The 26,768-nt window shown below is 37.6% G+C and overlaps 1 pseudogene; it reads right to left on the reverse strand.

The window, feature by feature from the left end:
• Nucleotides 1-1,579: 1,579 nt before the first annotated feature.
• Nucleotides 1,580-26,763, reverse strand: LOC143382690 (large ribosomal subunit protein eL13 pseudogene; annotated as a pseudogene).
• Between the last annotated feature and the right edge of the window lie 5 nt (nucleotides 26,764-26,768).

A 26,768-nucleotide genomic window follows, 5' to 3' on the forward strand; every position in this document is an offset into this window, starting at 1 on the left:
GCAGTTTCCTTGATTCCTGCAGCTTTCTTTTGCAGACATTTCAAATTACTGGCATCTCTTAGTCTTGGAGTCTCAATTGCAGCTCTAGCTTCCTTCTCACATCTTCATGCATCACCCTCTCAGGCTGTCTGTGAGGATTTCAACCCTGCTACACTTTGCCTGCCCTATCAGACCTTCCTTTGACATCTCAGTGGAAGCTTCATGAGCCCCTAACTCCAGTATCCTGCAAACCTGCAGAACCAATACCATGTGGTTGACACCAAGGTGTGCCATAATCTCAAGCACTAGTCAAAGCTCTTGGGACCATGGCTACAGCTGCTTCTGAGTGCCTGGGTAGCTTAGCATAGTGAAATGACTTTTAAGCCCCCCTGTTTAAGCAGCATGCTCCCATGGCTTCTTCTCAGAGGAATTTTTACTTTTATACCCTTGAGCCTTAGATGCCAGTCCTGATATGTCCTCAAGCCACCTTTCTTATTGATTTAGCTTCTCTTTAGTGGCTGTGTCTTTTAAAAACCATCTCTCTCTTATCCCTAGTTTTGTTCTCACTTTTATGGCTACACTGCAAGTTTTTCAAATCTTTCTTCTCTGTTTTCTGCTCCTGATTATCATAGTAAACTTGGCTAAAACCCACCAGCAATATATAAGCCTCTGCCTGAATGCTCTGCTGCCTTGAAATTTTCTCCACCAGATTAATTAGCCTCTCGCCTCTAAACTCAGCCTCACAGAAAGTCTCAGAACTTAGGTAAAATGTAGACAAATCCTTTGTCAGAATGTAATACAATATAAACCCCCAAATCATGCCTTCAGTGACCTTCTTCCTCCAATTGCCACCCAGTGAATCTTTATCAGTGGATTAATCTACCGATTAATTTAAAGTTCTCATAATCTAATCAATTTACCTCTGAAAATTCTTGCATTGTCTCATACGTGGGCTTTGGGATGACACCTCATTTGTAAACCATAATGATATGAAACTATTTGGTTCAATGCTAGTTCTGTTGATTATTCATTGAAGGACATTGAGTTCTCCAAGTAAAAAAAAATTAACTCGCCTATTTCTGCTTGCAATTTTTTCAATATTTCCTTACATAGTTTGATGCCTTGCTTTTAGATGCATAATTATAGATTAGTATTAGTATGGTATACACACACACACACACACACACACACACACACACACCTATTCAAAATCCACTCTCAAATAACACTATATAGCTTCAGGGTTAGTACTGTTACATTGTAACAGAGTATTCCCAGTTTCTTTCTCACATAACATAACATTGCTGTCATTCATTTTTGCCCACCCTTGTATTATTATTGCCCAATACAATCCAATTATTATTTTTCTATTTGATTAGATAGAATAAAAAGTGAGGATTTTATTTTACCTTCATTCTTTAATGTTCCTCCCTGCTTTATGTAGATCCAACTTTCTTATTAATTCTCCTTTTTTCAGAAAATCTCCTTTAAAATTTTGTGTAAGGTAGAGCTATTAACAAATTTCCTCCATTTATATTTCAGTGAGTCTTTATTCTTAACTTTTTTCTTCTTTTTTTTTTTTTTTTTTTTTTTTTTAGCTTCACGGAGAGCACTTATAAGGCCCCACAGTGACTTCCTGTTCTGCAGCTTCCATGGCCCTTTTTGCCCAGATGCCAAAGTGGTGGCCATTGGCGGGAGCCATGAGGAGACTGGCAAATGCCTAGACTCTGACTTTCTCTTTCTGTACATGTTCCGGATAGCATTACTGGGCCTGTCAGCTGGGTGGCCAGTTGGAGTTCTTCAGCAGAACTGTCTCCCCTCTGGGAGTGGAGGGCTTTCCCCTTCAGCCGTTGCACTCCTTAAGCCGTTGCACGTTGGCCTGTAGCAACAATGTGCATTTGTTCCACCTCTGGGGTCCACAAAGATGCCGATGGTCTGGACCACCTTCTTGTGGATGCCTGCCACCTTCAATCGCCAGGCTGAAGCCCCTGCAAGTTCGGACTTTGGTGTGATACCGCACCTCACTATGGGCCCAATGGGTCCAGACTCAGGGCACGATGTGGTGCACTTTTGTTTGCCGGGCCTTGCTCCTGCCAATCTTCCCCACTGGCTGATTGAACCCTGGGGCCAGGCCATGCACCGCTGGCAGTCAGGGTGGAAGTGGGGCTTTAGAATCAGCTGGATGCCGTGGCTGCCTGCGGCCTTGATTCATAATTACTGATTGGTTTTTATAACACTTTAGATATTTCACTTCTCCTTCTTGATTGCATAGTTTCTGACAAATTTGATAAAAGTCTCAAACTGGTTCATATTTAAAGTTTTGTTCCCCTTCTCTGGCTTTAAACATTTTTTTTCTATGATTTTCTGCAGTTTGAATATGATTTGCCTATGTGCAGATTGTTGTTTATAGTACTTTTCAGATCTTCATGAATTTGTGGTTTGGTGTCTGTCATTAATGTCAGAAAACTCTTCTGTCGATATTGCCTTAAAAGTTCTGTTCCTTTTCATCATTTTTTAACTTCTAGAATTCCCATTGTGCATATTATACCTTTTGCCATTGTCACAAAGATCTTGGAAATTCTTGGGGTTCTTTTTCCAATTTTTTTCCTCTTTGCATTTTAGATTGAAATGTTTTTCTTCACCTATTTTCAAGGTTTTTGAGCCTTTCCTTGACTGTATCCAATTTACTGATGAGCTAATCAAAGACAGTCATTATTTTCCCATAGTATTTTGATTTCCAGCAATTTTTTCAGTCTTTATTAGATTATCCACCTTTCTGCTTGCATTACCCCTCTATTGTTGCATCTTGCCCACTATTTTCTAGTAGACTTTTGTCATAATAACCATAGTTATTTTAAATTCCTTGTCTTGTAATTCCTATAACTCTATCTTATTTGATTCTGATTTTCATGCTGGCTTTGGGTCTCTCCAAATTGTGTTTTTTCTTGTCTTTAAGCATTCTTGTCAGTTTTCTTTGAGAGTCAGACATAATATATAAGGCTCTGAAATGAGGTACAGGGGATGCCCTTTGTCCATGATTTCACTTTATACAGTTTTATTTACCAGTGGCCAAGTATGGTCTGAAAATTCTAAATGGAAAATCCTAAACAATTCTTAAAATTTGAATTGTGCACTGTTCTGAGTAGTGTGATGAAATCTCATGCCATTCTTCTCTGCCCTACCTAGGATGTAAATTATCCCTGTGGCAAGCATATCTACACCATATATGCTTCATACTCAGCACCATGAAGGTTGATGATCCAGAGTCACTCAAAGCCTATGATGCTCCTTCTGATGTATTGTCAGGTCATTAGTAGCCTAATGCTGCCTCACTATGCCTACATCATTCACTCATAGCATCTTATCGCATATACCTGGCATCATCTCACATCATAGAAGAAGAAGGAGGAGGAGGAGGAGGAGGAGGAGGAAGAAGAAGAGAAGGAGAAGAAAAAGAAGAAGAAGAAGAGGAGGAGAAGAAGAAGAAGAAGAAGAAGAGGAGAAGGAGGAGGAGGAGGAGGAGGAGTACTTTAAGATATTTTCAGATGAACTACCTTAACTTTTAAGTATAGTTTTATATTTAAGTATAGTTTTGCAGTATAGTTTAATTGTTCTATTTTATTATTACTTACTTTTAAGCTTTTACTGTGCTTAATTATAAACTAAAGTTTATCATAGGTATATATGTATAGCAAAAACATAGCATACATATGCAGGATTTGGTGCTTCTTGTGGTTTCTGCCAACCACTCTAGATCTTGAGAGTATCTCTGTGGGTAAGGGAGGATGACTAGATAAGCTATTGTTGTGAGATTTTATGTTTACCTAGCTAGCAGTTAGGTTGTGCTTGCTGTTTGCATTAAATGTATATGTGAGAGGATAAAATTTCCTCTAGTGTCTTTGTATCTCCTCTGTTGTTTTTTGTGTCACTAGAAATCACCTCATAGATGAAATCCAATTCTTGCAGTTCTTCCATGTGTAATCCACCATTATTATACAGCAACCTTATTCATGTTGTTTGGGAAGAGAAGGTGCATCTGGAATCCTTTGAGTCTCAGAATTTTAGTAGCCCTGGGCCTCTGAGCTGTGCCATTCACTTGTGCTTCTTAGCTTTACTGTCCCTCTTAGGTGAGGCAGGATGGATATGGATTGCTAGAGTTGGGTAATTTCCCTTTCCCCAAGTTGAATAAGGCTTTGGTGAAGTCATTTACCTTCTAGGATAATCCTTTTCTGTGTAGAATGCTTTTGGCTTATTTCAAAATGTTACTTTTCCCTTCCCTTTGTCAAAAACATGAATTTCACTTTTAAGAACGCTGCAGACCTTCAAGAGGTAAAGGCCATAAAATCTTAGGGTCCTCCTCAGACTAAGCTCCCAGGAGTTTATAATTCTCAAGTTAATCAACACTCAGCTTAATAAACATTTTTTAAGGGAAGAATGTAAGGGAAATCTGTTTACATAGAACATGTTTAAAGTGGAATATGTTTCAAATGAAAAACAAGAATAAGAAATGTAAAATTTCATAAAAAATGAAATTTTGACATGAGATCACCTCCAGCCGCAGAGCTGACTGTGTCCTATCAACAGGAGTCACTCTTTATTCTAGGGACTTATCATCCCAAAGGTAAATCTTGAAAACAAAGGAAACAATGACCAGGAAAAAGTTTGCTCCTCTGGAAAGCAGCTATCCTGTCAAGGCAATGGCTTATGCACCTGGCAAATGGCTCACTCATCAACAACTTCTTTCAAGACCGGTTTTAAGGGTTTTGCTTTACTGTGCTTTAAACCAAAACTACTTCAAAACATTTATTATAGCACAAAATAATCGGTTTCAATGTGAAATTTCCATACATACATTCAGCATGCTTGATTGATTCTATCTACTCCCCTCCTACTTAATCTGCCCCTTGTCTCTTCCCCTTTCCCTGATAGTCTCCCTACTGCTTTCATATAGTCTTCTTTTCTTCCTATATACTACATGTAGTGAGAAAACATCCAATATTTGTCTTTCTAAGTCTGGCCTATTTTACTTAACATGATCATTTCCAGTTCCATCCATTTTCCTACAAATGACATAATTTTATTCTTAATCATGACTGAGTAAAACTCCATTGTTTTACATTGTATGTATGTGTGTGTATGTGTGTGTGTGTGTGTGTGTGTGTGTAAAACATTTCCTTTATCTAGTCATCTGTTTATGGATTCCTAGGCTGATTCCATAACTTCACTGTTTTGAGTTGTGCTGAAATAAATATGGTTATGCATGTATATGTCTCAAGTATGCTAACTTTAATTCTTTGGATAAATTCTGAGTAGTGGTATACCTGAATAATATGGTAGCTCTGTCTTTGGTTTTCTGAGGACCCTCCATAATGATTTTCATAAAGGTTGTACTAATTTATATTCCCACTAGCAGTGTATAAGAACTCTTTTTCTGAACATCCTCATCAACACTTATTGTTATTTGTGTTCTAGATGATTGCCAATCCTAATTAGAACTAGATGGAATCTCAGTGTAGTTTTGATTTGCCTTTTCCTGGTGGCTAAAGATGATATTTTTTTCTTTCTGTAATTGTTGGCCATTTGTACTTCTTTCAAGAAGTATCTGTTCTGTTGATTTGCCCATTTCCTGAATGGGTTATTTGGTTGATTGGGGGGGGGCAGGGATTGAGACTAAGTTCTTTATATAATTTACATGTTAATACTATGTTGGAAGAGTAGCTGGCAAAGATTGTCTCCCATTCTATAGACTCTCTCTTCATTCCATTGTTTCCTTTGTTGCACATAAACTTTTAAATTTTGTGTCATTCAATTTATCAATTTCTTGGTATTACTTTCTGAGTTTTAGGAGTCCTATTGAAGAAGTCATTGCCTGCACCTAAATGTTGGAGTGCTATCCGTATGTTTTCTTCCAGCACTTTGCAAAGTTTCTGGTCTAATGTTTAGGTCTTTGTTCCATTTTGAGTTGACTTTTATATAGGGTGAGAGATCGGAATCTAGCTTTATTCTTTAATATATGACTTCCTAGTTTACCCAGCACCTTTTACTAAAGGGCCTGTTTTTTCTCAAGTGTATGTTTTTGGCACATTTTTCAAGAATCAGATAACTGTAGTTGTGTTTTATATTATATTACATTGGTTTATGTGTCTGTTTTTAATGCTATACCATAGCTCTGTGGTATAATTTGAAACTGGGTTTCCTGATGCCTCCAGCTTTAGCTATCCTAGTTTTTTTCTTTTTTTCTTTTTATTTATTTATTTATTTATTTATTTATTTATTTATTTGTACCAGGAATTGAACTCAGGGACACTAGACCACTATTTTGTATTTTATTTAGAGACAGGGTCTCACTGAGTTCTTTAGTGCCTCACTTTTGCTGAGGATGTCTTTGAACTCGTGATCCTCCTACCTCAACCTCCAGAGCCGCTGAGATTACAGGCATGCACCACTGTGCCTGGCTCCTATCTAGCTTCTTTGAGTTGTGACATGAAGAATTAGTATGCAGGGTTATTTACCACATGTTGTTAGGCAGTGCCTGTTCATGTGTTTTGATTTCTAGCATTGATTTTATCCACAGTATTGGTAGAAATCACAATCTGTAATCATCCCCACACTGTCAATCATCAGAAGCCAAGCTGTAGAGTTCTGGAAGCTGAATGCACTGTCAGTCATGACACATTAAGCCTTTCTTCTTTGATTCTTTATATTCTGAAAATTAAATGACCACAAAAATTGCCTTCTCTGTACCTGTTACTTGCAGACCATGGTCTGAAAACTTGAGTTGCTCTATGATCTTTGCCAGCTGCCGCACATCAGATGAGTAGGATTACTTTGCTCCCCAGACCTGTCTCCTGTAATCCAGCCACAAAGTGGAGTCAGCCCATGTCTCCAGACATGTGTTGATTACTCTATGAATAAAATGCTACCTTCTAACTCAGTGCTTACTTCCAGCTACCAATTGGAACACTACAAGGCTGGATTTGTGAATCCAGCTTTTCTTTTTCAGTTTTCTAACTGAATGTCCTTATTCTCCAAGAATACAGTTATCCACATTAAAGTTGACCAATAACTTCCTTAATCAACTTGAAGGCACTTCTGGTAGCAAATATTGGGCTGAAGATTGGAAGATTTTTTTGATAGGTGCATATAGCTCCTTGAATCTTTCATGATATCATGTGTTTCATTGTCTTATGAAAACTTGCCTTTGGAAATTTGCTTTTTCAAATATATATAAATACATATTTATATACACACATATAAATATATTTTGAAAATAAAATTGCATGTGTACTGAACATGTAGATTTTTTTCTTGATATTATTTCCTAAATAGTACAATATAACAACTATTTACATAGAATTTATATTGTACTAAGTATTATAAGCAATCTAGAACTTATTTAAAGCATACTGGATGATATGGTTAGGTTACATGGAAGTACTTCACCATTTTCCATAAGAGACTTGAGTAGACTTGGATTTCAGTATATCTCATATAAATATACTCATTCAATATTTTATTTTTTCAATTCCCAGTACCACAAAAAATATATTTTATTTTTCTTTTTGTGCCTATTTCACTTACTATTTTCAAGATTCATACATGTAGTGATGTCAGAATTCTCTTCCTTTCTAAGGCTGAATAATATTGCATTATATGGACCTACTTCCTACTTTGTAAATAGAATCTTCTTTAAGTGCCCTCATATGGCAAAACCAACCAGGAGTTCATTGTGATCTCTTTAATAAGGACACTAATCTCATTCATGAGGGTAGCACCAATATGTCAGTCTCACTTGGGAAGGCCCCACCTCATAACACAATCACATTCTAGGTCAAGACCTAGAATGTGCAGCCTATGATAATATTCATCTATTAACTTCAAAGGAGAAAAAAAATCCACATCAACTCTTTTCTTCCAGTTTTTTTGAAGGAAAAAACTGTATTTGGTAAATACAGCCCATCAAATATTTATATATTTGGCTAGTGTGAATAATGCAGTATCTCCAGGTAGATGGAATCTAAACTCAATTCTCTCAGCCAAGTTTTTTTAAATATCCCTTTGCCAGATGTGGAGGCACATGCCTGTAATCCCAGCAGCTCAGGAGGTTGAGGCAGGAGGATCCTGAGTTCTAAGCCAGCCTCAGCAACTGCAGGGCACTGAGCACTCAGTGAGACCTTCTCTAAATAAAATTCAAAATAGGGCTGTGGATGTGGCTCAGTGGTCGAGTGCCCCTTGAAAGGCTCGTCGTCGGAGATTAAAATGTGTGTGTGGACACACACAGATAGCAGTGACAAAGATGAAGCGCTTCACTGCAAACTGCTGCTAGTTTATATAGAAAGTGAAAGTCAGTTATCTTAGACCAGGAAGCTCCTGGGGCCAATCATAGTAAAGGTCAGGTCATCACCTAGGGTGCATGCACGTCCGCCCTGCATAAGATTCATGGAGATCACGACCTGTTCACCAGTGCGGAAGATGGGAGGACCAATTAGTGAATTTTCAAAACAATTTGTTATCCGCCCACTGGCAGTTTGCCCTCCGCCATATTGCATTAGGGGCTTCTTATCTGAAAGGTCCGAGGAGTTCTCAGGGAAACTCCCAACACCCCTGAATTCAATCCCTGGTAGCCCCCTCACCAAATTTTATATATATATATAAAATTTATATATATATAATATAAAATTACCTGTCTCAGTGTAAATATATACTGCCTTCACACTATATTTTCTGAACTCATTTGAGGTCAACAAGAATTTAAATATATACATTTTGCAGAAAAATTTCTTAGCTTTTTGTCAACTGGCATTCTGTTTTCATACTAATTGCTCCATTTAGTAAATGAGATCTTCAATCCAAACTTATTGATGTTATTCTTTTTTAAACTTTCTATATTGAAAGATGTGCAGTTTACATTCTTCATTTACAAAATTATGTTTAGAAACTTTGCCTCTTCATGACTCATTATTCTTTATACAACAAGATTAGATTTTTAATTTCATTTTTAATTAAAAAAAATACTTTCAAGTATAAATTCAGCTCTGTTCCCTTCTCTCTACTACCAAAGGAGTAAAAAAAAAAAAAAAAACAGACTCACCTTTTATGTCTTTCATACACTAGAATCTTTCCCCTGGAATCCCCTATGGTTGTGTCAGTGAGTGACAGTCTTCGTGCTGTGATTGAAGGAGGTTCTGTCTCCCTCCTTCCCTGGTGGACCTGCCTGAGCACTCTGGAAATGCCAGTGGCTCTCACAAGTAGACACCATCAAGGACCACACTGAGGACATGGCAGTGTTTGAGTGGAGTGGATTGTTGGCCTGCTGACTCTGAGATCCATTTTAATCCTAAGCATCTCTAATTCTATTCCTGAAGAACACCAGGAACATGTCTGTGAGTCTGTCTCCACATAGTCAGACAAAATGTTACTGTAAGCACTTTTCAAAATATCCATGCAGTATTGTTTGTATACTTGAAGTTCTGAGAGGTTAAGCCTACTTGTCTGAGACACCAGTGTTAGCTACAGAAGGTACACCTTGGCTGGGCAGGCTGGATTGAAAACAAAGTTTCAAAGATCTAGAATGTGCATTGGGGAAAAACATTAACATGCAGTCTATGATAATATTCTTCTTGAGTTGAGATGTATGTAATCAGATGCATCATCTGTTGGTTGTTAAAGCCCTAGCTTCCAAGAACTAATTATAGAGAACACAGTTTATCAGAGAGAACCCAAATAGATGCTGAGCTATGTAGTTTATATCACAAAGGTGATATTTATTCTCTCTGAAGTCTGTTGGTTCTCCAGGATTTGTTGCTTGAGGGCTTATGGGGAAAATTACTTTTAATAGAAATAATACTATATTTTATTCACAGTATTTTCATATTCAGAAGATTTTAATAACAAATTGGCTCCCAGTGTGAAAGTTAAATTAAATACATTCTCAGATTTAAATAAGACATGTAGAAATAAGAATTTATAGGAAGAACATAGCTAATGAAGAAGGGAAATAAGTGGAGTTGTGTTTAATCTGTGGAGAATCTTGAGACAGGGCTTCACAGCAGCTGGCCAACACGATCCTTCTTTCTCTCAGGGGCAGGTCCTCAAGCTTCCCAATGCCCTGGGCTTGCCCAGCTGTGTGAAGAGGACTGAAGGCATTGGTCAAGAAATGTCACATGTTCAGTTTCATTTAGGCAGACTGTATCTACAGTTCTCCTTATTAGTGACAGTTGGTTCTGCGTATCAGCTGTTGGTTTCTTCTCTTATTGGAGGCTCATGCCAATTTCAAGTTCTTTCCCCTATTTGGTGTATACTTGGCTGCATGAATGCAAATACACACACACCTACAATGCTTTGTTTATAGTTTTTTTTTAATGTTGGACCTTTAACATAAATCATTAATTTATGTTTGCTTTAAGATTAGAAATAAAAGATTCAGATCCCAGAACATGCAGCAGGCACCAGAAAAGCATCTGATGAATGAATGAAGATCATTCTATCTCCTGTAGCATTTTTCTAATTACCAAATGCACCCTCCCACAAGCTTCTTGTCAGTGTTTTCCACATCACTGCTGATTGCTAGGTGGTGAGCTTTCCTGATTCCCTGAAGCCCTAAGAAGGAGTGAAGATAGATGAAAAGTTAGTCAGAAGTTACATGTTTCAGCTAAAATACTAGTACTTCTAGTATTAACTCTGGTCTTAGCAAACTATGAAAATTATCTATTCCTGTTTTATCACTATTGTTATTATTTTAATTGCAAAAGTTCCTCAGGTAAGTGTGGTGTCCCTTCCTGCACTTCTCTGGATTACCACCAGGGGCTCTAGCAGCACCCGAGGAGGGCAGGCCCAAAGCGGACTGGAATGCGGGGATCTGCCGGTGTGCGGGGCGAGGAGAGCTGGGTGGCTGGGTGAGTGGGTTCGGCTATAGGTTGTAATTCCACTCCGGGTGCGAGAGGAGAGGAGAGGAGAGGAGGGTGCATGCCAGACCTCTGCACCCAGCGGAATGTGGGTGTGGGGTGGGAGCGCCCCTGAGACTGTGGACAATGAGCCTATGGAGGGAGCCTTGCTCAGGATACTCGCTCTTTTGTCTAGGCAGACCTGCAGCACACAGTACAGGATCTTTTAAAACTTATATTGAAAACTTAGAAATTGTGTTGTTATTGTTAATATTTACAAATGTAATCGCTGGCCTGTTTCTGAAAATGAGGCATTAAAAATATCTCTAAGCCCTACTGCTAAGATGAGATAGTTTTTTTAACTTTATTTTAATTATATATATATGACAGCAGAATGCATTTTGGTTCACTGTATGCAATTGCAGTTTTACAATAGTTTTTCCTCTTGTCATATCTAACATGTATAAGTCATGCTTTTGACTTCTGTGAGCCCAAACTTAAGCTGCTGGTTGCCAATTCTTTGAGAAAGTTAAAGTTCTAGTAAAACCTAAAATTAGCATAAGAATACTGAGAGATAAGGTGAGTGAACTTCATGAAGTAGTGAGAAGAGCATGCCACTGTGGTCACTTAATATCATCTTATTATAAATGCACTTCTAAGAACTATTTGAGAAAAAGAAACAACAGACCCAGCTCTCTCCTTTATAGCCTAGATGAATGCAGTTGTTGCTCTGCACAAAGGGACAGGCCAGAAAACAGAGAATTCAGGTACTGCACTAGATCTTATTTATATATTTTAGGTGTAGATGGACACAACACAATACGCGGTGCTGAGGATCGAACCCAGGTCCCGCCCGTGCTAGGCGAGTGCTCTACCTCTGAGCCACAATCCCAGCCCTGCACTGTATCTTTCTGGCATATTCAGAGAAGTATCCACCACTCCCCAGGAAATGGCTTTTGCTTAAAGGAAAAATAGTCTGCCATTCAGATTCATTTATTTTTATGGTATTTACTAGTGCATTATAATTATACATAACAGTGGTATTAACTGTGACATATTCATGCATATACATAACATAATTTGATCAACCTCATTCTCCAGTACCTGCCCTTTCCCTCCCGTTCTTCCTCCCCCTGGCTCCCTTCCTCTTCCCTACTGCTCTCCTTTCTATTTTTTTTTTAAATCAGTGATTTATAATTATATGTAAAAATTGGTCTTGTATTTTCATATATGGACGTAGCATGATTTCATTTAAAAGTTCATATGGTTGAGTTTTGTGATTAAAAGTTCTGCTTACAAATTTTGTAGGTTCAGTTCAGCCACATAAATTTCTCAGTTCTGGGTTAAGCTATGAGATGCTAGCTAAACTTATTCAGCAGACTTTAAGATATTTTAATCTGACAGTTATTAACAAAAATTTTAAAAGTTTCATTCAGATCAAAATCTCCGTCACAGGGCTTTCCTTGAGGCTTTTCTTCAGAAAGTCCCCTCTGTCTCTCTTCTTTTCCCATGTGGACAGGAAGACAAACTAGTAAGCCTTCTGACCTTGCTGCTGGTTATCCAGATTTACATTTGGGGGACAGGAGTCCAGCTCAAACATCATCAGGAAAGTTAATCTGAAGGAATAGTATTGCAAACTTATCCTTTCCACCCACATTTATTCATGCCCCATAGATTGATAATTTAGTATTCACTCATTTAAGGCAGTAATGTGTGTGCAGTCACTGCAAATGCTAACTGGTGATTCAGATACAATATTAACTTAGCATTAAGTGACCACCTCCAGGAATAAATTAAAATAGGGCATTTACATAAAACCTAATTCTCAGGTACTGAAAGAAAGCACTTGTCATTTTGCTAAGAAATTAAAAATTTGCTTGTAGAAAAGAATTTAAACTGCAGTTTAAAAAGTAAGTCACTGGAGGTCACTATTACTTGGAGAAAATATGGCTTCAGAAACCTTTGCCATGAGAGGAGCAGAGGGCTTTGCTGCCTGTTTCCTTAGTTGTAATTGCATGATGTTGATGTTGTTAGCAGTTTTACTCTTTGTTTTTCATTGCTATTGCATTCCCTGGAACACAAGGGGGTGCCTGCTCTGACCCTGAGCATTCTTGCTAAGGAATCACAGTGCAGATGCTATCTATGTTGGGAGGGGCAGTACACCTGCCTGCAGTGAATGTGTTTCTAAGTTCACCTCCCTGTGGCTCTCTGGCTGACTCTGTAAATATCAGTGCTAGCTTTCATGTATTGCTCACTTTTTACTTAGGTATATTTAAATACTCAAACTAAATGTTAAAAAATAAATTCACATTGCCACGACCATTTTAGATAATAAGGTCAATCCCCACAGAGAAGAGATGGCTATTGATGGTTCTTCAAATGTCAAGATTATATTTAAATGGCTTGTGGCTTTAAAGGTTCACAGAGACTAGAAAAAGTACATTTGATAATTTCTCAGAGCTCCCTTTCTGATAGTCTGACTTGTGGAAGTAGAAATAATGGTGAATAAATGTTATTAATCTCATTAGATAAGCTAATTAAATAAGTTAATATTTGTTTCCTGTTTGGGAAGTAATTGTATATGTGTATATGTACAAGTAAGGCACTTTAAACTTGTATTTGAAATTGGTTATTAGTCATGGTAGAAAGATATTCTAGTTTCTGTCCCATTCTGTAAGATATTTTATTTATTTATTTTACTGTGCTGGGGATTGAACCCTAGGGCACTTTACCACTGAGCCACATCCCCAGCCCTTTTTAATTTTTGAGGCAGAGTCTTCCTAAATTGCTTAGTGTCTTGCTGATTTGCAGAGGCTGGCTGCAAACTTGCAATCCTCCTGCCTCAGCCTCCTGAGTGTGAGAAATTTCAAAGAAGAGTTTTCAGACAGGGTAGGATTTCACGTTTTAGTTAGAAGCCATGGACCTCAGTGTTGCTCAACCCTTTTGATAGCTAACCTTCGTTTTCCTAAGAAGTGCTTTAAGAACTCAAATAATCCTTTCCTGTAAGCTTTATGACTAAACTGAAATGTTCTTAAGCATCAACATGAAAGTAATGAGAACTGCATGTAAATTTTAAAAATGTATAAATAATCTTCCCCATAGAGCCAATACTGGTCCTAAGACAAGCTCTTGTAGAACAGGACTTGCTTAAAGCATTTGTCCTCTTAGGGATTATGCATATTTTGACTAGATGGTTTAAAATATAGGCGATAAGTCAAAAGAATTATTCTGCTATTCTTCACAGGGTGAAAAAACGTTTCTCATAACCAGTAGCATATGCTTGTGTGGTGTTTTGTTTAAGTTGAATGATCTACAACCTACAAAATATAACATAGAATCTGATATTTTTAAAAATGTGAACAATTATCTGGGGTGCCCCCTCAAATTCTCTGTTCTTAGTCAAAATGAAAGTGTTTTATGTGGAGCTGTTCTCTCAAAGGGAACTCCAGAGGATATCTGAACACAGGATTCTGAGTTAGAGTTCTGTTTTCTTTATAAGCAGTTATCATTTCCTTTACTTCCTAATGGGAGGCACAAGTGGAGGAAGGAGGTAGCTCTCTATTTCATTATTTTCCCTGTGAATCTACCATTTCTTTAATAATTTCAGGGAATTTTGGAGGAAGAAGAGGGTAAATTGCTCATCCAGTGCTCATAGATTGATTGTCACTCTAAAGAACAGTGTTCACCTTGGCTAATAGCAACTAAGCTCCTTGCTGATGTTGTAACTGAGTCAGGCTCTTCTTGTTTCAGTAGCATGCTTGATGTTTGCCTGGAGAGTTCCATGTTCCAAGTTAAATCAACTTGGTGTCGGAAGGCTACTTGTGAGAGCTGGTGCCCACTTAACAAGTAAATGGGAAGCTGTTCTTGACACAGGCAAACATGTTGGGGAAATGACCTCAGATCAGGGATCAGTGTTTTGGTTGGCATTTGAGTTTGTAGTTTGGAAGAAGAATCTTTGACAAACTATAAAGCTTATGAACAGTGATTTGATGTAAGTACTGTATATGCCTGGCAGGTGTACACAGGCATTGTGTAATGATAAGTGGTCTTAAATTGTTGCTTTATACTCTGTTTCCTTTCTTGTTCATGAAAAAATTAGTTTTCAATAATAAAACAGCCAGTTTGCAATAGGAGGTAAAAATATTTTCCTTAGATTCCTGAAAATGATTATTTTCAATGTACTAAAATAACTGAAGCATAAAACAGTAGACATTTTAAGTATTTTGAATTAGAAACTAAGTAATTATTATATTATTAGACCAGCTGTTTAAAAACCACATTCACATTTCCTCCAAAGCTATAAGCCACAACTTTTTTATTTTATTATTATTTTTTTAAAATACACAACAGCAGTGGAATGCATTACAATTCTTTTTTTTTGAGAGAGAGAATTTTTTAATATTTATTTTTTAGTTTTCTGCAGACACAACATCTTTATTTGTACGTGGTGCTGAGGATCGAACCCAAGGCCGCGGCACATACCAGGCAAGCACGCTACCACTTGAGCCACATCCCCAGCTGTACAATTCTTGTTACACAGATAGAGCACAATTTTTCGTATCTCTGTATATAAAGTATGTTCACTCCAATTTATGCCTTTAAACATGTACTTTGTTTTTTTGTATTATAATTCTTAATACACATAGATATCAATTTTTCATATCTCTGTTTGTATATAAAGTATATTGACACCCAATTCAAGTCTTCATACATGTACTTTGTATAATGATGTCCATCACATTCCACCATCCTTGCTAATCCCCTGCCCCCTCCCTTTCCCTCCCACCCCTCTTCCCTATCTAGAATTAATCTAATCCTCCCATGCTCTCCCTCCCTACCCCACCATGATTCAACCTCCTTATATCAGAGAAAACATTCAGCATTTGTTTTTTGGGGATTGGCTAACTTCACTTAGCATTATCTTCTCCAAAGCCATCCATTTACCAGCAAATGCCATGATTTTGTTCTTTCTTAATGCTGAGTAAAGTTCCATTGTGTATATATGCTGTTGAGAGCTACAGACAAATCAAGATGGCACCTGGCACTTTGCCAAGAGGAGTGGTTTGAGAAGTAATGCCAGCGAGCCATTAAGATGATAGAGATTCCTTAATGACTGACTGCTGTGTCTAGATTATGTCATTAAGTTAAGCTGTGTGTAATCATTAAGATGAGGATTCCTTATTGGTTGACTGCTGTATCTAGTTTATGTTAATTAAGTTAAGCTGTGTATTTAGTTATGTATGTATACCCTTGCTATCCTACAATAAAGCGGCTCCCTCTCCTGCTGTATCAATCTTCATAATTCCTTGTCACTCATCCCCCGGTTAGTTTGCTGCAGCCAGATTGCGGCAATATGCCACATTTTTTTTTTTAATTCATTCATCCACTGAAGGACATCTAGGTTGGCTCCACAGTTTAGCTATTGTGAATTGTGCTGCTGTAAACATTGATGTGAAAGACACAACTTTTAAAGAAGTATAATATATCTTATCTGAGCTATGACTTTAAAAATTTTTTTATTTGGTCATACTTCAGAATGAAGTACACAGAAGGACTGTTAGTTATATTTAACTCTTGAAGAGAAACCTGGAAAAAGTTTGGGATTTGACTAACAAATATAATATTTTTTTATATTTCTTTTGGGAGAATACTGTGAATGTCAGATATTTAAATTTATGAAACTTTTTTTTTTTAGGATGTGGCTTTCAGAAACTGTGTGGTTTGTGGTTCCATCACCTGACTTATTGGTTATCTTCTCTGAAGAAGGAATTTGTAATACCTTGATTCCTGGGGCTGGTGGACCTTGTTTGGGATCTTCTATCATGATTTCATATCCCTATGTGGTCCCTGAAACTCTGGCTGAGGTTGATGGTCCCCACATGCTCCTTTGTAACTCTCATTTCTTGGGGTGTTCAAGACTGAAGAGAATTTCTCTAACATGTAAGCAAGCAGTAGATCCACTGGTTGGAATCCTGCAGGGCGACCTGCTTCCTGATGTTAAATTAGGTGCTGCCTGCAGGACTCAAGACTTTTAAGGAACTCATTTGTTTTGTTAGCATCAATAAATCCTTGGGGGGCCTAAAAGTTTGGTAAAGTTAAACTGAAGACAGCATTTCTAGAGTGGTGAACTGATGGGCAAAGTAATAAAACCTTCACTGATGTCAACAGGAGAATTCAAGATAAGGAAGAATTCAAGATAAAAGGGGAGATTTGTAGCTTCTAGTTTATTGGTTGGTCTAGGCAGAAAACAAAACAAAACAAAAACTGAGAACTTCTGGGACCACTTATTTTGACAGTTGATACAATGATATGCAAATCAAGTTTAGCTGTGGCCCTTCCAGGAACTCTCGAGCCCAGTGTGCCACCCCACAGTCAGTAAATGGCTCTCAGGCTGGGTTCTAAGTTCAGGTCCAGTTGCCAGTGGGATCCTTCTTGGGGATTCTGCTGTGCACCTGTGTGCCTGTGCACCTCTGTGTCTGTCTGTGTGTCCTGAAGAGGTGATGGGTAGAGAGCTCTGTGGAGTAAATTCCTGCAGTCCACAGGGACAAGAAAGGCAAAGGTGATTGGAGCAGAATCCAGTTATATGGAATGCAGTTGTTTCTTACTTGCTACCATGCAAAAAGGACATTCTCTATTCTGGGTTTCTGAGTCTATGAGCAATAAAAATCCACCATCTGCCCCCAACCAGTTGAAATGTGGCCTTCTCTTGCCTGAGGTGCCTTCTCTGTATCCTGGCACATTAGTGTACAAGTGTCCGACACAGTGCTCCTCCTGATTCTGGTGAACATAGCACTACCCCAGGGAATGCCTGCTGGGCTACAGGTTATAGAACAAGAGATAAAACAATTATGAGAATGCACTTAGCAAAAACAAATCAATAATTAGATTCAGTTCAAAGAAAATCTTTTAAATCAAATATCTTGTGGAAGAAAATATTTTGATAGCTATTGACTATTGTTGTCTCAGAGTTGGCTGGCTTAAGAAAAATAGTATGTATCTGTAGACCTTCCTTCAGATGTTTGGAGAGTATCAGAGTTGAGCATTTGTTGTATGGCTTTATATTTGCTAAACTCTCTATGTTCTAAAACTTGAGTATAAGAAAATTGCTGCACTTACTATAGTACTGAATGAAAATAAAAACAAATGGCTATGTAATGTCATAAATCTAGGGAGGTACGCTGTGTCTGAGATTTTAGGCATCTTTGCAGTGTTGTTTTGGTTCATGGATGTTCTGATAAGAACAGCTTCTGAACTTTGACATTTCAGAACATATTTTTATGCTGTAAGATGTACAGTGATGACTAAGAAGCCCAAAATTTGGGGATAGAAGGTGACACATTGACTAGAGTTTACGGTTTATTTAAGAAAGTTTAAGAGAACAAACCACAAATTACTATTTCCTTTCTTAAAATATAAAGGAAAATATGGGAAATAAAATATCAGCTATAGAAGACAATACAATCAACAGATTTCAGAGTCAAACACTATTTGGATAAAGTGAAATTATCTTTATTGAACTGTAGTATAAGGCTTAATTTTCTGTATCATAAGGATAAACTTCTGATCACAGTAATTTATTATTCTTTGTCATGGTGAATTGCAGATTTGTAAATCTGAAAACTCAATCTTTGAGAGATTGATGTCACTATTGATAATTGATTTCATTTACTTTTCTTTTAATTTCCTGGATTTTTCTTATGACCATCACCATGAGTGAAGCAGGAAGAAGTGGGAAAGCACAGCTGTCAGATAGCATGCATCTCATGCATGGATTATCTGGCTTGAACTATATGGATATGTGCCCTTCCTCCCACTGCTTCCCCTAAGATCTGCTCCCTTTGAGGTTTTCCTCTGTGATCCCATTTACAAGTTTCAGTGATCTGGAGTTGTAAGATGGTGACTACTTCATCTTAATCTTTTTAAGACTGAATGGATATATAGAGAGTAGCAAGAAATATAGTTTGTTAAGAGTAGGGATATGGCTAGTGTCTTAGTCCTTCTGTTACTGTGACAGAATACCCAATACCAGGTAAGTGATAAACAATGAAGTCTATTAACTCACAGTTCTGGGCCTAAAAGTCCAAGATTGGGTGGCCACATCTGGCGAGGGCCTTGTGCTGTATCATAACATAGCAGAAAAGTAGAAGGGCAAGTGTATTCCTGGAGAAGAGACCAAATATGAGGTCAGCTTTGCTTCTTAATAATCTCCTCTGGAGAAAACCCACTTCTGAGGGGAAGATGGTCCCCAATCTTAACAACTTAACAACTTAAGCTTTTTCAAGGCCTTGCTCCCAACACAGTGACAATCAGATTTCAACATGGATTTTCCAGGGGTTTACTCACTCGAAGTGCAGCACCAAGTACCTTTCAGTTACAAACTGTATTCTAACCACAGTAGCAAGCATTTTCCCAGTAATAAGAGATAGGAAACCCAACCAGATGAACTTAAGCAAACAAGAGAAATTTTTTACTCAAATTATTTTTACAAATCACAACACTTTATTTCAAAGTTGGGTCCAAGTGATGAAATTTTGCCATCAGGGTCAACCTCTTTTCAGCTCTGTCTTTACTACTTTGACTGGACCTCAGGCAAAATACTGTTTGGCATCTCCAAGATCAAGGTCAAACTGCCCAACCACACTGACTGAGAAAATGCTTTATTTTAGACTTTGGCCCTTATTGACATTTGAAACACAAAGCACTAATTTGTTTATTCCCTCATATCAAGTCCCAAGAAATCAGACTTCATGTTTGTTTTGTTTGTCCCCAAAGAATATCTGGAAGATAGTGAGTTTTCAATATGTATTTGCAAAGTAAAATCCCCAAATACCATTTTCATTTTTTTCACTCATGTTGCAAGACTGGTCTTATCTAATGATCTGGACAGACCTAACAGTCTTTTTTTTTTTTTTTTTTTCCATATATGAGAAGTTCAGTATTTTTTTTTTTTTTTAGTATTTTTTTAGTTGTAGAGGGACACTATACCTTTATTTTATTTATTTGTTTTTTTTATGTGGTGCTGAATATTGAACCCAGTGCTTCACACATGCTTCTACCACTGAGCCACAACCCCAGTCAGGCCTAACAATCTTGACAGGAGGTTATGTCCTTCCAACTGTCGTAGTGGTAGAACCAGGAACTGATTGTGACCTGATCCTTGACCAGGTGCTTCATCTATATCACCTTGACAAGAAATCACAGTGCAGCAACTCACTAGATAATTTAATATGTTATGAAAAGCATTTGTTTTCAGATTATCTGCTTCAAGAAATCACAGTGGGGCTGGGGATGTGGCTCAAGCGGTAGCGCGCTCGCCTGGCATGCATGTGGCCCAGGTTCGATCCTCAGCACCACGTGCAAACAAAGATGTTGTGTCCACCAAAAAAAAAACTGAAAAATAAATATTGAAGAATTTTAGAAAAAAAAAAAAAAGAAATCACAGTGCACCAACTCACTAGATAATTTAATGTTATGAAAAGCATTTGTTTTCAGATTATCTGCTTCATGTGAAAGATGTTTGGTTATGTGTCTGCTTCTCAGATTCTAAACTTTCTGAAACAGAACCACATGTCTTTGTCTCAGTGGTGGCCCACTAATGGTACTCAGTAAGTAATTACCCAATACCTGAAGAAACTAATAGAGTCATACACCCCATAATGACATTTCCATCAATGCCAGCTGCATATATGAGAGTAGTCCCATAGATTATGATGGAACTAAAAAATTCTTATGGTCTTGCATTTTTATCATGCCTTTTTTAATGTTGAAATATACAGATACAATTGTGCTTCAATTGCCTACAGTATTCAGTACAGTAACATGCTGTACAGCTTTGTGTCCAAGGCTCAGTGGCCTATACCATATGGCCTATGATTATGGTAGCCTATTACATCATCTAGGTTTGTGTAAATACACTTTAAATGTTGTTGACACAATGATAAAAAAATCACCTAAGGATTCACCTCCTCGAATGTGTGCCCATCGTAAAGCAATATATGACTATATTTTTAAATATGCTATTTTGAAAGTGTGTGGGAAATGCAGAATTCCCATGTGAATTCATAAATATTTTGTAGTTGAACTTTCAACTGTTGACCCACTGGTCAGATGGCTGATTTTGAGTGATTCAATTCCTTTTAGTAGTAAAATGCATGGTATAATTTCTAGTCCAAAGCATTTGTAAGAATCATGGCACATGTTACTAATGGTAAAGAAGCACCTGAGGTGGAGCTAAGAAAGAACAGTGTCAAGAAAACCACCCCAAAACCAAAGAGCGGAAAGAGAAGGACTTAGGATCATATTAGGCAAAACTATTGCATCCAGGTACCTGAGACTCCAAATTGGATCTAAGCCAGGCTAGATTCTATTCAGTGTGGCAAGGGTGCCTAGAAGCAGTGTGTAACCATAGTTCTCCAGAAGCCTGGTTTGCAGTGTCTAATTGGTACTCAAAGCAGCATCTAATACAAGATGTACAAAACCTGAGAAAAACCAAGGTGGGGCTGGGGACCGGAAAGGAAAATGCAGGGCAGGGAATGTGCAAATGGATGAGGGTTATTCAGCATGGTCATTGTATTCATTTCGCTCCTTGATACCCAGGAGGCTAAATTTGCTTGGGCTATGATTGCCTCTGGGGTTGGAAACCACAGACTTTCCATTAACCAGTCAGAGCAAAAGGAAGTTCACATTATGCTGGTAGACTCCACACTGCTGGTCTGTGCTGGGGATTATGAGTCTGTTCCTGGCTGGTCATTTTCAACAAAACCATTAATTTTCAGAATTCCATAGATGGAGTATAATGGAGGCTATAGAGATGATTCCAGCAGCAATTTCATGATGTGCTAACATGATGAATCACACTTTCTGATAGGAGTGGTGTGGTTGTAAGCAGACGCCTGGTTCCACAGGTTCACACCATCTGTGTAATCTCAGGTAACTTACTTTTCCTCTCTGTGACTATTTCCTCATCTCTGAAACTATAGGTAATATAAGTAACCTACCTAATAGAATTAGTATGAAGGATAAATAAATATAAATATATATATGCCTGGAACCCAGAAGTAAGTTCTCAATGAATTTTAGCAAATTTAGCTCCTATTGATTTAAAAAATAAAATCAGAAACATAGTCTTGGTCCATGACCTTGTGTAGAATAATAAACAATATCTTAGGGCAAAGTATTGGCACTAGGTATTTATATTATCAGAAATATTTTCACTAGTAATGTGCTATTATGACAATATTACAAAATAGGGATGTTAAAAAGAAGTCTGTACAAAGTCAGAAAGTCTTACTATGGCATATTGCTCTATTTTGATTTTCTAGAATATTATATCTCTGTAAATTATAAAATCCCTCAGATTTTTGAATCAACTTGTCATAAGCAGCTTAAATCTTCTTTCAACTTCACATATTTTCTATGAGCTGAAAGGAACTCTCCAGGACATTGTCCAGGTATCTGTGTCAGGATAATAAACTCTGGGTACATGTGCTGCTTGTTATCTGAATTTTTTTTTCAAGTCTTGTACAACATATGATGTCTGGCCACCAACATGGATCCTGCAACATTCCTGATAGACTAGTGAGTGTTAGCCTCTAGGTGAATGTATCTCTGTTGTCCCTAGAGAGAACAACACTGACTGAGGCTGAAGGATGTGGTAGAGTTCCATCTCCTGAATTTGCTCATGTTACTAATGGTAAAGAAGCACCTGAGGTGGAGCTAAGAAAGAACAGTGTCAAGAAAGCCACCCCAAAACCAAAGAGCAGAAAGAGAAGGACTTAGGATCATATTAGGCAAAACTATTGCATCCAGGTAACCTGAGACTCCAAATTGGATCTAAGCTCTGCCTGTTGGCTAGATGGTTTTCTTCAATCATCTTGTCACAGGCTTGTTCAGTCTCTCCATATCTCTGGTACTTACACTGTTGTCTTCATTGTTTCCCTGTCTCTAACTCATCTCTTAATCCATTTGCCATCCTGTTGCTACAGTAATCTTGCTAAAGGTTACTTACCTGATGACCTTACTTTCCTGGGCAGGACTCACATGTTCATTCACATCACATGAAACATGCTCACATTCCTTGAAAGGCCCCTTCTCTTTACCACTGCTCCTAGCCTGGCCTCAACCACAACCACCCAGCCACGCTGGCATTCCTTCACAAGACTGTACTCACCCCACTCCCAGTGGACTCTTGGAACATCTTGCCTTCCTATGGTTTGGAGTGTGTTCCTTCTGTGGGATCTGTATTCCCTCCTCTCTGGTTCTGAGCTGCTGTTCCACTTTGGTAGGTTTTCCAGCATGTCCTCCTCTTATAGCTCAGGCACCTCTGACAAGCCCGGTTTCTGCCACCATCCACATTCATGGTTATGTCTCCCCAGCACCTGGGGCCATGTCTTACATACAGTGTAAACGCCTTCATTATTCCTGAGCACCTGAACACACAGATGCACACAGGTATGGATGAAATTCAGACAGTCTTTCCCTTTCTACTTACTCTGTGGTACAATTATTTGACCTGTGGGATTACAATTTGGTAAATTAAGTTTCCATTAAAAACATTAACAAATTAAGTGACTCTCAATATTACCATTGCAATTTATTTTTTTCATGAGTTTGGACAAAAACTGAAAAAGTCGGGGCTGGGATTGAGGCTTAGTTAGTGGTGTAGTGCTTGCATAGCACATGTGAAGCACTGGGTTTGATTCTCAGCACCACATAAAAGTAAATAAAAAAAATAAAGCTATTGTGTCCATCTGCAACTAAAAATTTTAAAAAACTGATAAAGTCACAAATTGTTTGGATGTTTTTCAAATATTTACTCCTAGGCACTTGTCATTTCATTTTTAGCAGTGCCTTTGAAATAGCAAAGAATACATTTTGTTGGAGTAAACTGGCTCTTCCAAATCTCTCTCAATAAATTTATCCTTTGGGCTTATTTTGGCAAGGTAAATAGATAATTGAGATGCTTACATAGGAGGAGCAAAGAAGAAAAATAAGTATATTATCATCTACTGTTGAGCAACAATATTAGTATATCCAATTAATAATATAATGGTATAAAATTAATAACAAAAATATTAGGTCTTTCTCTTCTTAAATAAAAGTGAAAATAATTAAGTTTATCCAAATAATAATTCCCACCTGCATATTGACTTATTAGAATATAGCAAATGTTCTGTAATTTTTTAAAACCTGTTGACTGAGTAAATTAACACGTGGAATATGCAGAAGGCTGAAAATATAATGGTGACTGGAAGAAGAAACTACAGCTCCAAAAATACAATTAAGAAAATGAGTACAAAAGATAGGTGTGGTCCAATTCTCCGACCTCAGCCTCCTGAGCTCCTTGGATTATAAGTATGTGTATGCCTATCTAAAGGAAGTGATTGTTTCATGGAAATTTTTTAGGCAGACACTCAAGTTTTCTATTACTATTTAAATAATTTCAGGTAAACATTGCATTAAATAGAGGAGCTATAATGAGAGTCTGACATCTGGAGGGGTACTACATACCAGGAGCAGAAGCATTCTAGGGAAAATCAGAGACAGAGAATCCTGTGGCCGATTGGTGAAATACCCTGAATCCTCCCGCTCTGCCTGTTGGCTAGATGGTAGAAGAGTCTGTCCTCAGCTCTATGAAAGGACAGACAAGTACCTGGGGTGTAAAGAAGAATCACAAAACTAAGGTTGTTTTGACAACAACCCAGTGTATTAAACTAGAAATAATTTCCCATAATTTAGTTACATTAAAATTTTCAGTATCATATGAATCCAAATTCTGAAAATAAAGTAAAATTCTTCCTTTTTTCTTTATGTAACTTTTATGCATTTCTTGAATGCATCAAAGAAATTACTGTCCATTTTGGTTGAAAAAGAAATGATATTTTATGATGGATTCATTTATAAATACTCTTGCTAGGAATGGATTGATTGCACTTGCTCTGAGCAGCTGACATAAAACCATATCATAGCCCCAAATCCAGTTTTTCCTTCCATGTAGAGACTGTGACCACAAGACACAGCCCTGAGAAAAATCATATGCTTCATTAGAAACAAGAGCCTTCCCAGATGGAGCTCCTCAGACAGGAGTCTGTTCTCCAGGAACATGCCCACATTTAGCAGGGAACTGTTCCTGGTTTTCTCAAAGTGGAAGGAAGGAGGCAGGGAGACAGGGAGGAAATAACAGACAGAAGTACATCTATATCACAAAATAATGCAAGAAAATTTATATGGGCAGTTTTAGAACGTTCTAGTTGATTATTTGAAACACCAAATACCTATATCTTGGCAATGGCATTTTTCCCCTATTTTATTATAAAGTAGGGAGTCTCTAGCTTAATAGGGAGTCTAGCTTTGGAATGTTTTTTATATTGCTTTAATTCTCCTCAATCAAAATGCTCAAATTACCAAACATTCATTCTAAGATAATAAAAATGAAAACAAATTCTCATGCAACCTTTGTCTTGTCCTGAAAATTCAAGTTGTTATAAATTTATGAACCAAATATGATGGTACCGATGTTAAATTCTTGTATTTAAAGTGATGTGGTCATTTAGAAAAATGTCCCTCCACATAAATGACCACCTGAACTCTTTCAGGTCTTTTCGACATTTTAAAAACTTTGTGTAGCAATTTTCCAGTATTTCTACAATAATATAAGAGAGAAGGAATTAAATAATTTTCCCTCTATTTTCACTGGAGAAAACTGAGGTATTTCAGGGTAAAATTTTTGTCTAAAGTTTATTCAAAATAGATTATTTATTCACACAATAAATAAGTTGCTCTATGAGGTAGCATTTGGAAACAACATTTATAGAATAAAACTATGGTTTTTAAAATTAATATTTGTTATGGTTTAGATCTGAGATGACTCCCAAAAGTGCATGTGTGAGGCAATGCAAGGATGTTTACAAGTGAAATGATTACAGTATGAGGACTGTAACCTAATAAGTGGATTAACCCACTGATATGGATTAATTTGGTGGTAACTACAGGCAGCAGTTAGGGTGTGGCTGAAGGAAGTAAAGTTACTGGGGCCATGACTTTGGGGTTTATATTTTATCCCTGGGAAGAGAAATATGCTTTCCCTCCCTCTCCTACCTGCTGTCAAGTCTTGAGCTGCTTTCCTCTGCTATGCCTTCCACCACCATGATGCTCTGCCTCACCTTGGATCCAGAGCTATGGAGTTGGCTAATCATGGACTGAACCTCTAAAATTATGAGCCAAAATAAATGTTTACTTCTCTAAGTAGTTGTTGTAGGTACATTGGTCACAGTGACCTAAAAAAAAAAAAAAAAAGCTAAAACAATATTATTTTTAATTGATAAATAATAATTGTATACATTTACAGGGTACAATATCTATAATGTGGAATGATTAAATCAACATGATTAAAATCATATAATTAACAGTTAATTTAGCATTTACTAGATACACACACATATATGTATATACACACACACACACACACACACACACATATATATATTAGCATAATTAACAGAATTTTTATTTTTTTTTCTGGAGTGGCTGGTCTTTAAATTTCCTTGGGCCAGAACTACAGACATTCCTTTGGCTCTCAACTGCAAGACTTCAGTCAGGCTGACTTGCTGGCTTAGAGGCCCATGGAAAAGAACACATTAATCCTGACCCAAGAATTTCCAAGAATAAGCTGTGAATAAGCTAGAGGGGCTATGTTAGACTTCCTCCTTGTACCATTCCCTGGGTACCAACCCCCAGCCAAAGCTTGTCCTCAGCCTAAGTCAATAACAAAATTTCTTCTGTCCACTGCAAATTCTCTGTGGAACTTCTGGGGGCTCTCAATACCCCTGCAGCCCTCTAGTTCTTTCTATGTCCTCCTCTTCAGTCCCCTGCTCACCAAATCCTGGGGCAGCCCTTCTCCCATAGTGG

This window comes from Callospermophilus lateralis, chromosome 17, assembly GCF_048772815.1.
Source record: "Callospermophilus lateralis isolate mCalLat2 chromosome 17, mCalLat2.hap1, whole genome shotgun sequence".
Classification (NCBI taxonomy): Eukaryota; Metazoa; Chordata; class Mammalia; order Rodentia; family Sciuridae; genus Callospermophilus; species Callospermophilus lateralis.